Source organism: Panthera onca, chromosome E2 (assembly GCF_046562875.1).
Source record: "Panthera onca isolate mPanOnc1 chromosome E2, mPanOnc1 haplotype 2, whole genome shotgun sequence".
In the NCBI taxonomy this organism is placed as follows: Eukaryota; Metazoa; Chordata; class Mammalia; order Carnivora; family Felidae; genus Panthera; species Panthera onca.
In genome coordinates, this window is record NC_138353.1 from 53,505,700 (window position 1) to 53,517,920 (window position 12,221).

The 12,221-nt window shown below is 46.4% G+C and overlaps 1 long non-coding RNA gene across 1 annotated transcript in view; it reads right to left on the minus strand.

Annotated features, from left to right (window-relative positions):
- LOC132690113 (uncharacterized) overlaps window positions 1-12,221 on the minus strand; it is a 771,167-nt gene that overhangs the window by 415,402 nt on the left and 343,544 nt on the right. The window contains exon 5 of the long non-coding RNA XR_013552544.2: window positions 3,968-4,030. This is a non-coding gene — a long non-coding RNA (uncharacterized LOC132690113). The remainder of the gene's footprint in view (window positions 1-3,967; window positions 4,031-12,221) is intronic.

Consider the following 12,221-nt stretch of genomic DNA (forward strand, 5'->3'; position numbering starts at 1 on the left):
TTTGGCTTTATGTGGAATCAGTCCATCCACTTTTCTTTTATGCTCTCTTTTGTTTTCATAAACAAATGAGTTCTTATTGCTACAAGTAAAATAGAGTTCCCTTTCCTTCCTTCCTTTTCCTCTCTTCCACTACCCTTCCTACTCATAATTACTAAATAACTCAAAATACCTGCCAAGTTTGTGTGATCCCACGAAAAGATGGTGGAAAAGACGGTGAGTCTTCTTTCGTGAATGTTATGCCTCATCTCTAGACGAAATCTCCAGGAGTGCTGGCCGAATACGCACGAGCTTCGCTATGTCAGAGCGGGCAACGGAAAGGAAGGATGGACGGAAGCAATAGCGAGAGGGGAAGGTACCCGCCATTTTCAGAGTCCACCGTGACTGTAACTGTACCGGGGGTATTGTGTATGTCATTTCACTCAGTCCTCAAAATGACCTTTGGTGGCCATCCTTACCTTTAATTTTTAATGGACAGACTGAGGTGTGACTTTATTACATGTCTACCAGCACACAGCTCACGGGTGCTGGAGGTAAGATTCAAATGCCGTTTTCTCTGACTGTCGTGCTGGCGATTGCCCCATGACGCCATACTGAGCTGTACAAGTAATCTAGAGAACGTTTCATCCAAGTTGGCGAGGGTTCCCCTAGAAATTCCATCTCTGGGGCTCTTCTCTTTTTTTCTCTTCCTGCCTCTTGTGACCTACTTAGTTCCTTGGCCTTCTCCCCAGTGCCCGGGAGGACAGGAAGCAAGCACATTGTCTCCCTTCACTCATCTCATCCAAAGACTCCATCTGACTCTGGGTAAGAATTGGGAAATCGCTCCAAATCAAGAGGGGTAGACCTTCCTCTATGGTCGTCAAGACACATTCCAACAGCCCTTGCCTCTGCCGGGCAGCTGTCTCTGCACAGTCTGTGTCTTCGCTTAGGAAGCCGACGCCCCAGCCTGAGAAAACGGGTCTCTTCACCACGCCCCTTCTCTGGCACACGAAGATCCCCGTGTGTACAGAACTGCTGGGACTCATGGGCCCATCCGCCCAGGTCTGGCCGCTGGATATGACCACACAAAACTCTAAAGGATCCCAGCACTTGATGATATTCAGCAATATGCTGGGCCCCTGACTTCCGTAGGGTCACAGTTATATATGCAATGACCCATGTGTTTTAGTTCTAGAACAAAATCCTATCTGTGGAATCAAAGCCCAGATACAAATATAAGGTAAAATAATAAGGCAAAATACATCCCAGGTCAGGTCACGTCACCCCTCTGCTCAAAACTTTGTAACAAAAGAGAAAATCCAGAAAGCTTACTGGAGCCTTTGTGGCAGATTTTATTTTCTACGGTGGCCACAATAACATCTCCTGCCCCACATGTTCTTCTGGAACCTTGCTGCTTCCCCGCAAAGAGGTGGAGTCTATGTCCCCTCCTCTTAAAACTGAGTGGCACTTTTTGACTGCCTGGATCGACACAGTGCGGTGCCAGTGATTCTGCGTGACTTTGGAGGCCAGGTCATACAAACACCATGCACGTCTATCCTTTTCTCCTTGACGCTCTCTCTTGGGGCCACTCCAGGAGAAAGCCCAAGCTGCCCAAAGAGAGGCACACGCTTGTGCGGAGCTTTCGGCCAACACCCAGCACCCACTCAGCAGCCGCGTACTGGAATCATCTAGAAATTTCCCAGCACCGCGTCCGGCTTTTCTAGCTGACGCAACACGGAGCAGCAACGAGCCACCCTTGCCGAGCCGCCGCCCAAAGTACAGATCTACAAGCAACTGAACGCTGTTTTCAGCCACAAAGTGTGGGGTCATTTGTTACACAGCAACTGATAACTAGAAGAGCCTACCCGGATCTATACGAACCAGGGTCTCGATCGTTCTGTGATTCCTTCTCGGCCACTCTACGCTCCCAGGATACTCTGTACTCTGCACGTCCACAACCATGGAAAGCATGAGGGTTGGGGGGAAGACCACGTTCTTTAATTTCTTTCAATGATGTTTTATAGTTTTAGAAGTCACGTACATCTTTTGTTAGATTTTTTTCCCCTAATATTTAATGTATGTGATGCTATTTGCTAATGCATCCTGGTGACCCTCATTTCATTTTCTTAAGTATTTGTTGCTGGTACACAGACGTACATATTTCCATACTGACTTTATATTTATCAACCTTGCTAAATTCACTTATTAGTTCTTACACTTTACTTGTAGACTTTTAGATTTCTACTTTCCAGTAATGTTGTGTGCTAATGATAGTTGTATTTCTTCCTTTCTTATCCTTACATTTTAAAACAAATTTTTTTAATGTTTTTTTTTTTTATTTTTGAGACAGAGAGAGACAGAGCATGAGCGGGGTGGGGCAGAGAGGGAGACACACAGAATCTGAAGCAGGCCCCAGGCTCTGAGCTGTCAGCACAGAGCCTGATGTGGGGCTCGAACTGGTTAACCGCGAGATCACGTCTGAGACGAAATCAGACACTCAAGCGACTGAGCCACCCAGGCTCCCCTTATCCTTATATTTTAAAATTTCTTGTCCTTTCCTCACTGAACTGGCTTGGATATGCACTGTGACATTAAAAAGATAGTAGGCATTCTTGTTTGGTTCCCAATCTCAAGGGAAAGCTTTAAATATTTCACCACTAATTATGATATTTGGTGTAGATTTTTTTTTGTAGCCATTATCAGAATAAAGAACACTCTTCCTCATGTCAACTTAACAAGCATTTGCTGATCACCCATTATGTCCTAGTCACTATCCTACGCAAGAGGAGAATTTTAAATTCTCATTTTTTTTATTTCAGAGAGAGAGAGTGAGTGGGGGAGAGGGACAAAGGAAGAGCTGTGGGGGGAGAGAGAGAGGGAGAATTTCAAGCAGGTTCCACACTCAGCACAGAGTCTGATGAGGGGCTTGACCCCATGGCCCTGGGATCATGACCTGAGCCAAAATCAAGAGTCAGATGCTCAACCAACTGAGCCACCCAGGCACCCCCTAAATTCCCATTTTGAATAAGATACTATCCTTGCTCTGAGAAATTCACTATGTAGGGTGTAAAACAGGTAAACACCAAACAGAGTGGTGGAGGTGGGAGAATCAGAAAAACAACTCGCTCTGTCCAGGGGAGCTAGTGAAGGCTCTCGGAGCACAGAGCATTACACGAAGGTCTCAGGAGATGAGATAAATGAGATCCCAGCTAATAAGAATGATGTACAAGGCCTGCTCCCTTACAACTCTCTTCTGGGTACTTATCTATCCATGCGGACTTCCTTCCAGGGAGCCAAAAGATTATCCTAAATTTCTGTGCCCGTGACACTTAGATATTAATATTATCAAGCATTCTTAAAGGAGCTGTAATTGAAAGAATAAAGGATCCCATTGTAAATACTGGTGGGAACAATTCCTGAGCTCATGTGTACTCGGGTTTTCTAAGAACGTTACATGAGGCAAAATGCGGAAAGGGGATTATGCTTTCCATCCTGCAAACCCATTGTTAGCTCAGTGTCCATTCCTTTCCTAGATGTATTTGCAAGTAATACCAGAGGCAAAGACGAAAAGTTGACTTAGAGCAAGTTACACAGTATGTGGTTGAGAAGTACTTACCTTATGTAATCATGATACACATTAATTGTTAAATAAATACGTGTTGATTTGGCTTGGCCTGGCTATGTGTGTAGTCTAGCAAAGAAAATAATCTGATCAGGATGACATTACCTCGAGCCAGAGGCTGTTGAAAGGCATACAGAAGGACCAGATACAGTGGGGTGTTTCTGTTTTAAAGTTTTACATTTTTTTTTCTTTTTAAAGACAAAAGGGTACCTGAGAGTAAAAATAGGTAACATTATGGAGTTAGTTTTATAAGAGGCATCATCCAACTCATGTAATCCAGCATGGGACTATTTTATCTGAAGTATCTCTAATATCTTGAGTTTTGCGAAGACACTGAAAAGTCATGTGCATGTTCCACTGGTGACTTACCTTCTCCAGGAGAATGACAAGGTGCACGCTCGTCAAGGTCAGGTCCGAACATCAGAATTTATTCTGAAAGCAGAGAATAAAAGAAAGGTGGAGCTAGATCTGGAGGGACAAAAAGTGAGGGTTTTTGGCTAGAGGAGGTCTGGACGTAGAGCTGGTGCCCCGTCCGTTCCGTTTGGGACTCCTCTTCGCGGAGCCTGCCGGCCAGACTTCACAGGCCAACATCTGCCTCTCTTTGCCCGATGGCTTTCCCTGTAAGCTGGAGCCCACTGTGCCCCAAGTGCTAAAGAGCTAATGCCTCCGGTAAAGGCCCTGAACAGTGACCACTGGGGGTCTGTGTATCTCCCTCAGGCAGGAATTCTGAGCAGGGTGCCTACACTGGTTCTTAGATGTGCCCCGTGGGGGTAAGCTCGTTACCCGCAGAGGTAATTTGCGGTCTTATGCCCTCATCCCTCTACCAACACTTCCCGGAATCACTTCTGGGATAATCCAATGCATCTGGGATCTTGTCTTAGGATCAGCCTCTGGGCAAATCCCAACTAACACAGGTTGTATTTGACGTCAATGAAACCTATCACCATCCACTCCCCACTTTTCTGGAAGAAGATGGTGGAACTGTCCCCCGCAAATCACACACTCTCTAAAGGAGCTCACACTTTCTGTCAGAGGGTCATGGAGGACTTGAAGCAATTATCAGGACAAGTCAAGTCAAAGCAACTGTCAACTAAAATTGTGGATCAGTGGAGCACAAGCATCGTTTTTTGCTTGACTTAATTGCATAATTGCCTCAGTTCTCAGCTTAGTGCGTGCAAACCTGGAGACGAACAATTAATGATCTAACATGAGGGGGACCCATCTCTGTGGCTTCTGGCCAAGAGGGAGATGCATCAATGTCAAAGACAGCTATCTTCAGAGACCCTCTCAGGGGGAGAAATTTCTCTTTCAATTATGACCACCTAAAAACCATGATGAAAATTGCTTTTTATGAAATCAAGCCATGGAAATTAAACTTTAGGGGAAAATAGTTAAATTTTAGCCTTGGAGCCCTCTGTCTACTACATCGGAATTTTCCAGAGCATGTCAGACATTGCTACCAGATTCCATAAGAGTCTTGCTTCTGACATTTCAGCGTACTCAGTGAACATTTTTGTGTGTGAGCAGGCACCGTGGCTTTCAGAAGAGGGTTGTATTTAAATTCCATATCCATCCCTGTTATGGAGGAATCACGGTAATAAATGAGACTCTAGTCTTAGCCTTTAGTTCAAATGACAACATCAGGCGGGAAAAAAAATCCCAAATAATTAGTGACTACAAGTTTCAGAACAGTCCTTTAATCCAGGAGCAGAGTGGCTTGCCCCTAACAATGAGGTTCAACCATATCACACGATGACTGAAAGACCAACCAACAGCCAGATAGAAAGCTGGCCGAGTTTGTCACTTTTTTAAAGTAATTGCTGGATTTCTTTGACAAGCTCAAGAGTGAATTCAACGCCTCTATTTTCTCTACTTTTAAGCACATCTAACTGGACTTCACAGAAAAACAAAAAACAAAAACAAAAAATGCCTTCCCCCCAGTGGCCTCCATTCTCCTATTTGAATATGACTAAGATCAATCAATATACATTGATGAATGGGGCTTAACTCTAATGACTGATATTATTTCTAGGATACTCGCTTAATTGAAAAACATAGTCAAAAATAATCTCCCTCAGATGCAGAACCTGATGGTATCAGATGGTCAGCACCAGGGAGTTCTGTTGTGCTGTTTTGTCTTGTTTTGTTCTGCTTAAGGCATGAGCCAGAGCAAGGAATTAGCACCTTCTTCCTATATGCGGAAGCCTTTTGCTCAGATGATGTGGCTCAAAAGCCCCAGTGAAGAGTCTGCCTTGGCGATGACTAGGGAGGTGGTCTTACCCACAGTGAGGTCAAGTTCAGAAAAAGTGCAAAGTGGACGATCCACACTGAGTTCCTTACAGTTTCTTAGCTGCTTCATGCCCTTGCTTGCCTTGGGGTCTATATTTGTTCTTCTCCTTGCCTGTAAGGCTCGTTGGCCCAGGTCCCCCACCTCTGTACCCACCCCACATACACTCTCATTTTCATTCTGTTGGGGTTGGCATTTCAGGTCTGTAGAAATGGAGTTTTCTGGAGAAAGACACTGTTTGTGGGCTTTCTGAACCACTGCTATGTAAATCGTCACCCCACTTCTCCTCGGTTGGGTGTCTGCGCGTTAGCTCAAGGCTTAGCTCCTCCCTCCTTCCTGGGTGCACTGTGACCTCCTCTCCCCACTGGGCCTTGGACAGTCTCTCCAATCTACCAAGGCCAGCTTCTAAGTCCACAGCTTGCTGCTTGGGGCCCTTGCCCAGACAGGGTCCTTGGCTCCACTTGTCCCTCTGCCATAGCACGTCCTAGATATTCCCGGTGCCCCTGCCAACCCTGAGAGTCAGGGAAGGGGGAGTCCTATGCTTGCTCTGCATTCATTTGCTCTGTGATCGTGGGTAATTAACTTCCCCTGCCTGGATATCATTTCGCTCATCGCCAACAAAACAAAACAAAAACCCTAAAAGGCTGGAGCAAACTTACTCTCCAAGGGCCAGATAATAAATATTTTAGCTGTTGCCGAGCCACACGGTCTCTGTCACAACTACTGGAATCGGCTGCTGTAGGGCCAGAGCCGCCCTAAATACGAGTAAATGGGAGTGTCTTTGTTCCATTAAAACGTCATATAAAAAACACGTGACAAGCTGGAGTTGACCCATGAGCTCTAGCTTCCTGGTCCCTGGTCGAGATGATCTGTATGATTCCCCCTCCAGAATGCCCTGAAATCACCTCGCTCCTACCAAGGTAACCGAGTCGCTCCTGCGCAGCCCCCTGTTCTTTTCCTCCCGGTCACAACTGCAGACAAATAGAAAAGTAAACATACGTCGCTCCCAGCAGGCGATAAATTCCATGTGCACAGAGATGATGTCTATTTTTTCACCAGAGTACGCCGAGATTATTGCAAAGTGTGGAGCCCAGAGTCATCTCTCAAAACAAACAAAAAGTAAATGAATGAATGTGTCTGCTCAGTCTTTACGAAAACAGTCAACCAATTTTCTCTCAGAGAGGAGGACCGGTGGTACCCTACCCCCCCCACACACACACTGAAATACACGTTCCCCAACACTCTCTCCTGATTATTAGTATACCTGCATCTTTCCCCTGGTGGTGGGATGGATGTGTACTGAAGTATTCACAACTGGATTGTCCTTTCACCTGGGTGGGAAGGACTTCACGGCAGTGCTTCTCAAATTGTAATGAGCGCACAGATCACCTGGGATCTTGTTCAAATGCAGGTTCCAGTTCAGGGTGAGCCAGGGCAAGTCCTAAGACTCTTCACTTCTAACAGGCTCTCCGGGGATGCGGTGCTACAGATCCACGGGCCACAGTTTGAGTTGCAAGGCTTTAGGGCACTTTTCCTTCATGGGAGAACCTAATGAGCATTTGGGACTTCCTGTAGATACCCTTTGCCAGACTAGTTTATTTTGGTTTTCTTTATCAAAGCTGAAAATGGCTATTTGAGTTTTCTCGGCCTATGGCACAGAGATTAAAGACACCATAAGGAGTGGAAGTTACTTTCCATGCAGAAGGGTAAGCGTCGCTCTCCAGGTCTAATCTTGTAAAACGAAGGCAAGGTGTCAGGGCACACTCAGGTTTCATCTCTGCTCCAAAGGGATCCCAGGACACTGCAGGGGACCAAGGAAGGACGGATGGGCAGACGCCACATCGCAGCACCAAAGGACAATGCTCTTCTCATGGCCGATAGTCCGGGAAAAGGTACACGCTTGTGCAAGGATTATGTTTATTTTAGGAAGAAACGCTCCTTAACTCATGATAGTTCCTTCCCCTTGGACTGGACTTGGTTAGCACACCGCTTCCTCCTCTTCCCGCCCCAGGACAGAAGGGAGCGGCCTGCTGGATGCCAGAGCCAGGGAGAACGCCCAGCACAGGTGGGCCCAGCTCCTCCCTGTTCCTATGGGGCTCGGAGCCCCGCTGGAAGCAGGAGGTCTGCCCCACGCCTTCGGGCTGTCAACCTTCCCTGGCACGTCCCAAGCGCGTGAAGCCATCTCCCCCTGCACAGCATGTAATTGAGGGACCGTGCGCGGAATTCTTGGCCCCGTCTTCAGACCCACTTGGGTTTCAAACCAGACGCTAGAAGAAAGGTCAATCTGTGTCTCTTCATCTGCTACTCCTTTGTCTCTTCTTCTTTAGTTTCTTTAGACTCAGGCCCAGGACACAGATCAACCCTTCATTAGAGTTCTTCAAACCACGGGCGAGACTCGGGCTTGCTCAGGCTTTTCTGTGGACAGTGCTTAGAAACTGGTTCTGTGGCAGTGCTGGTCTTATAATGGGCAGTCACAGGGCGGACGCTTCCAGGCCGATGCACCGGGCTCCTCCGGCACAAACCCAAACGTTGAGCGTGCGGAACACAGAAGGGCAGCCACGTGCAGAGAAACCCTCCCCGAGCAGTCTGAATGACGCAAGGATAGTGGCAGAAAGGGCAGTGCCACAGAGCTGGGCTCTCTCGGATTTCCTCTTGGCTCTGCTACTTACCGGTTCCCTGAGCTTAAGCAAGTCGCTTTGCCTCTCTGAACCGCATTACCTCTTCCATGACAGGTAGATGACAATGCTCACAGCACAACTAGAGAAGGCCAGGAGTCTCACACCCACGAAAGATCTTCGGGTACCATGAAACTCTGAATGACGAGTGCCATACTAATAAGTATAGAACAATGATTCCAAATCTCCGATGTTCGCACACACAGGTCCATATCCATTAGAGAATCAGATCGCAGGTGTGCATCCAGGGAATCATGGATATCACGTGGTGTTAGCTGGTCTTCAAGAACTCTGCTAGTTCTTATCCAAACCCTAACTTTGTAAGTAAAAGAGGAGAAGCAATTGGCCCGAGGTCACATATGAGTTAGCGGCAGACTCATGGGGAAATCCTGACGGGCAGATGAGAGACCTGTGTGCCTGTTCCATGACATCTGGTATGGTTTTGGGGATTCAACCTATTATGTAAAACTAGCCCAACCTCAGAGAACGGTATGGGGCTCACAAATCCTGCACTCTGACATGGGTGCTAGTTGGAGTTATGTTTCAATTGCATGGACTCTCTCCATCTGACAATTCTGTTTTCCTCTGTGGTTGCTTTATTCCCAAGCTTTCTCCAACTACCAGAAAAGAAACTCACATAGTCTTCATGGCTCAAGAGTTCATTGAGATTGTCTTTCCGATAATTTTTGTCGGCCCCACTTATGTTATAAATTTACTCCTGAACTTATCAGTGTAGCCAGGAGGTTGAAATCCTGTCGTTAGGAAGACTTGGATCTGATGTCAACTCCTGGGGTGGAGTGGAGACATGCAGTAGATTTGAAAGAAACCACAGAGACTAGCCAAGATTATTATAGAAGAGGGAAGTGTTAGCTTAACAAAGTAAGGGATGCTATAAAAACATTATAATATGCCCCTTTGACACTCCTCATCAAATTATTAGCCATCTTGATGCTTTGCTTATTATCTTAGTTTCCCACTAAGCGAATGACCACAAACTTAGCAGCTTCAACAAAATACGTTAGTAGCTCACAGTTCTGAAAGTCAGAGGCCCAGTACGGCATGGCTCAGTTCTCTACTCAGGATCTTTCAAGGCTGAAATCAAAGTGTGAGCCAGGCTAAATGCTATCTGAAGGATCTGGGGAAGAACATGCTTCTGGGCTCATTCAGGTTGTTGGCAGAATTCAGTTCCTTGTGGTTGCAGGTCTCAAGTCCCCATTCCCTTGCTGGTTGTCAGTGGGGGTTGCTCTCAGCTTGTGGTGGTTGTTCTTGTATCCTGGCACATGGCTCCCTGCATCTTCAAAGCAGGAAACAGGGCAGTCCTTCTTGTGCACTGAATCTTTCTGACTTCCTTTTGTGCCACTAGATGAAGAAAACTGCTGATCTCCTATTTTAAGGCCAACTGATTAGTAACCTTAATTACATCTTAATTACGAAACCCCTTCTGCTATGTAATATCACATAATCACAGGAGTAACACCATCACATTCATTTTCCTGGCGATTAGGAAATTTGGAGGGTGAGAGAAAATACTCCTTTATAATTTTGCCTGCCACACTTACACTGGGCTCTGTGCACCATTCCTTGACTTTAGCGCTGTGGTTATTTATTTGGCTCTGGAAATGCCCTCTTCCAGGTTCTACGGCTGGTGGCTATCTATCGACTTCACGCCCCCAGCCCAGTGAAAAAGCATTTGTCCCCACACCCCACCTGTGGTACCCGACACTCTGCTGTCTTCCTCAAGCCTCATTTATGAGAACAAAAGAAGCAGCAGGACTGGGAAGTGACCTTGGAGCCCACGTCTACTTTTAAGGCACGCTCCAAGTGCCAAGGTATAATCTGAGTCTTCCGCTCCAAAGACCACCCCCCAACATCCAGGACAGGAAGGCCGATCTCCTGCGGTAGCTCCCCAGGTTCTCTCGGGACCTTAGGGGAAACTGACACCTGCTGGGATTTTCAATACCACCGTGTCCCTCCCTTCAGGTCAGGCTGATCTTTAAGCCTTCTCCATTTAATCTCTGCTTTAAGAATACCACAGAAAAATAAACCACAAATCGAAACGAGTTTCCTTTGACATGACTCAGAGGAGGCAAGAGTGGAAACCCCATGGATAGAAGACCCGTCTAACTTGTTTTGCCATGAGTGGTGACTTGGGCTTTACACATCATTGCTCCTGGAAAGAGAAACCTGTCTCACTGGAATGGAGGAGAATCCCTGCGTTCATGCCTGAGTGGAAGGGTATTTTCAAAGGGGCTGAGAGAGGAGCTGGAGTTAGCCAGGGGAAGTCCAGCCAGGGGAAGACAGAGGGCCAGAATGGAAATCAGGCAGACAAAGACAAACTTCAGGTCTAGGCATTTCATCTAAGGGCAATGTCTACAAAGTCAATTCATGAAAATGAGGGTTGGAGGAGGGTTCTGTGATCAGATACGTTTGGGGAAAAAAATGAGTTGAAGAAATCAAGTTTTCTGACCGCAGAATTTTTTCAGACTTTTGAATATATAATGGGCATTCAGAATCTCCAGTGAGGGAACAGAGCAGGGATCGGGAAACTTTTTCTGTAAAGGGCCAGAAAGTAGATAGTTTAGGCACTGTGGGCCACAGGGCTTCTATCGTGCAACAACTCAACTGTGGTTGTAGCAGGAAAGCAGCCATGGGTAATATGCAAGTGAATGGGTGTGGCCGCGTTCCGATAAAACTTTATTTACAAAAACACGCAAGTATTTGGCCTTCAGGCCACAGTTTGCCAGCCGTGAGGTAGGATTAACACATTTATTGGACCACAGAATCGTTCATTCACTCATTCAACGTGTTAGTAATTTTTATGGGTCAAAATTAAGAGTCTTGCAGGCAGGACGCGCTCTGGTTCCCTCTTGTTTCCCTGATGTCTGTAAGGTAACCAAAACTTACTGAATAGGAAATATCGAATGAAACGGTAAAATAAAACAATCCTTCCAGAAGAGAAGAGAGCCTCCAAAGGAACACACTGATGAACTATTTAAAACAACGCTTCAGAGCAATAAGGAGCAGCTGTGTTTTGGAAGAGAAGAAAAGGAAAAGGAGAAAGGTAGAGGGCTGAGAATGAAGAGGAAGAGGAGGAGATACAGAACAGGGAAAATGGAAATATAATAAGAGGCCAAAGGAGAGGAAAAGGAGGAGGTGGGGGATCAAAAGGTCTGTTTCTACCCACCAGAAAACGGCTTTCTGTGCCCCTGGCATGAGTGTCGGTGTCCTGAAAGGACAAGCCTTTCATGAGGTGCTGAAAAACCCACTTTGGCATTAATTAACAAGATCACTAGGCTGTCATAATTGCAGAGAGAAAGATAAATCATCAAGAGATATTTCCTAACAGAAATGCAGGTCATTACAAAATATTATTTAAAGTCACATTTACATATAAAAAGGATAAAATGGAAGTTGTCCCACTTGGCCCCCGCCTTTCCTCCCCTCTCCCTTGTGCCTGATGCAACGCACAGGAGTCAGCACACAGCTCCCGGTAAGCCAGGGGCTTTGGAATCTTGGCGGAACATGCTCGCAGAGGGGCTCAACGGACACGGAGCTGTGAGAACCCAAAGGAAAGTTTGCAGGCGAAACCTCAGGGCTGCACCACCAGGTCGCCAACTGATTCGGTGCCCCTTGTGCTACTAAACACTTGAGTTCCTCACTT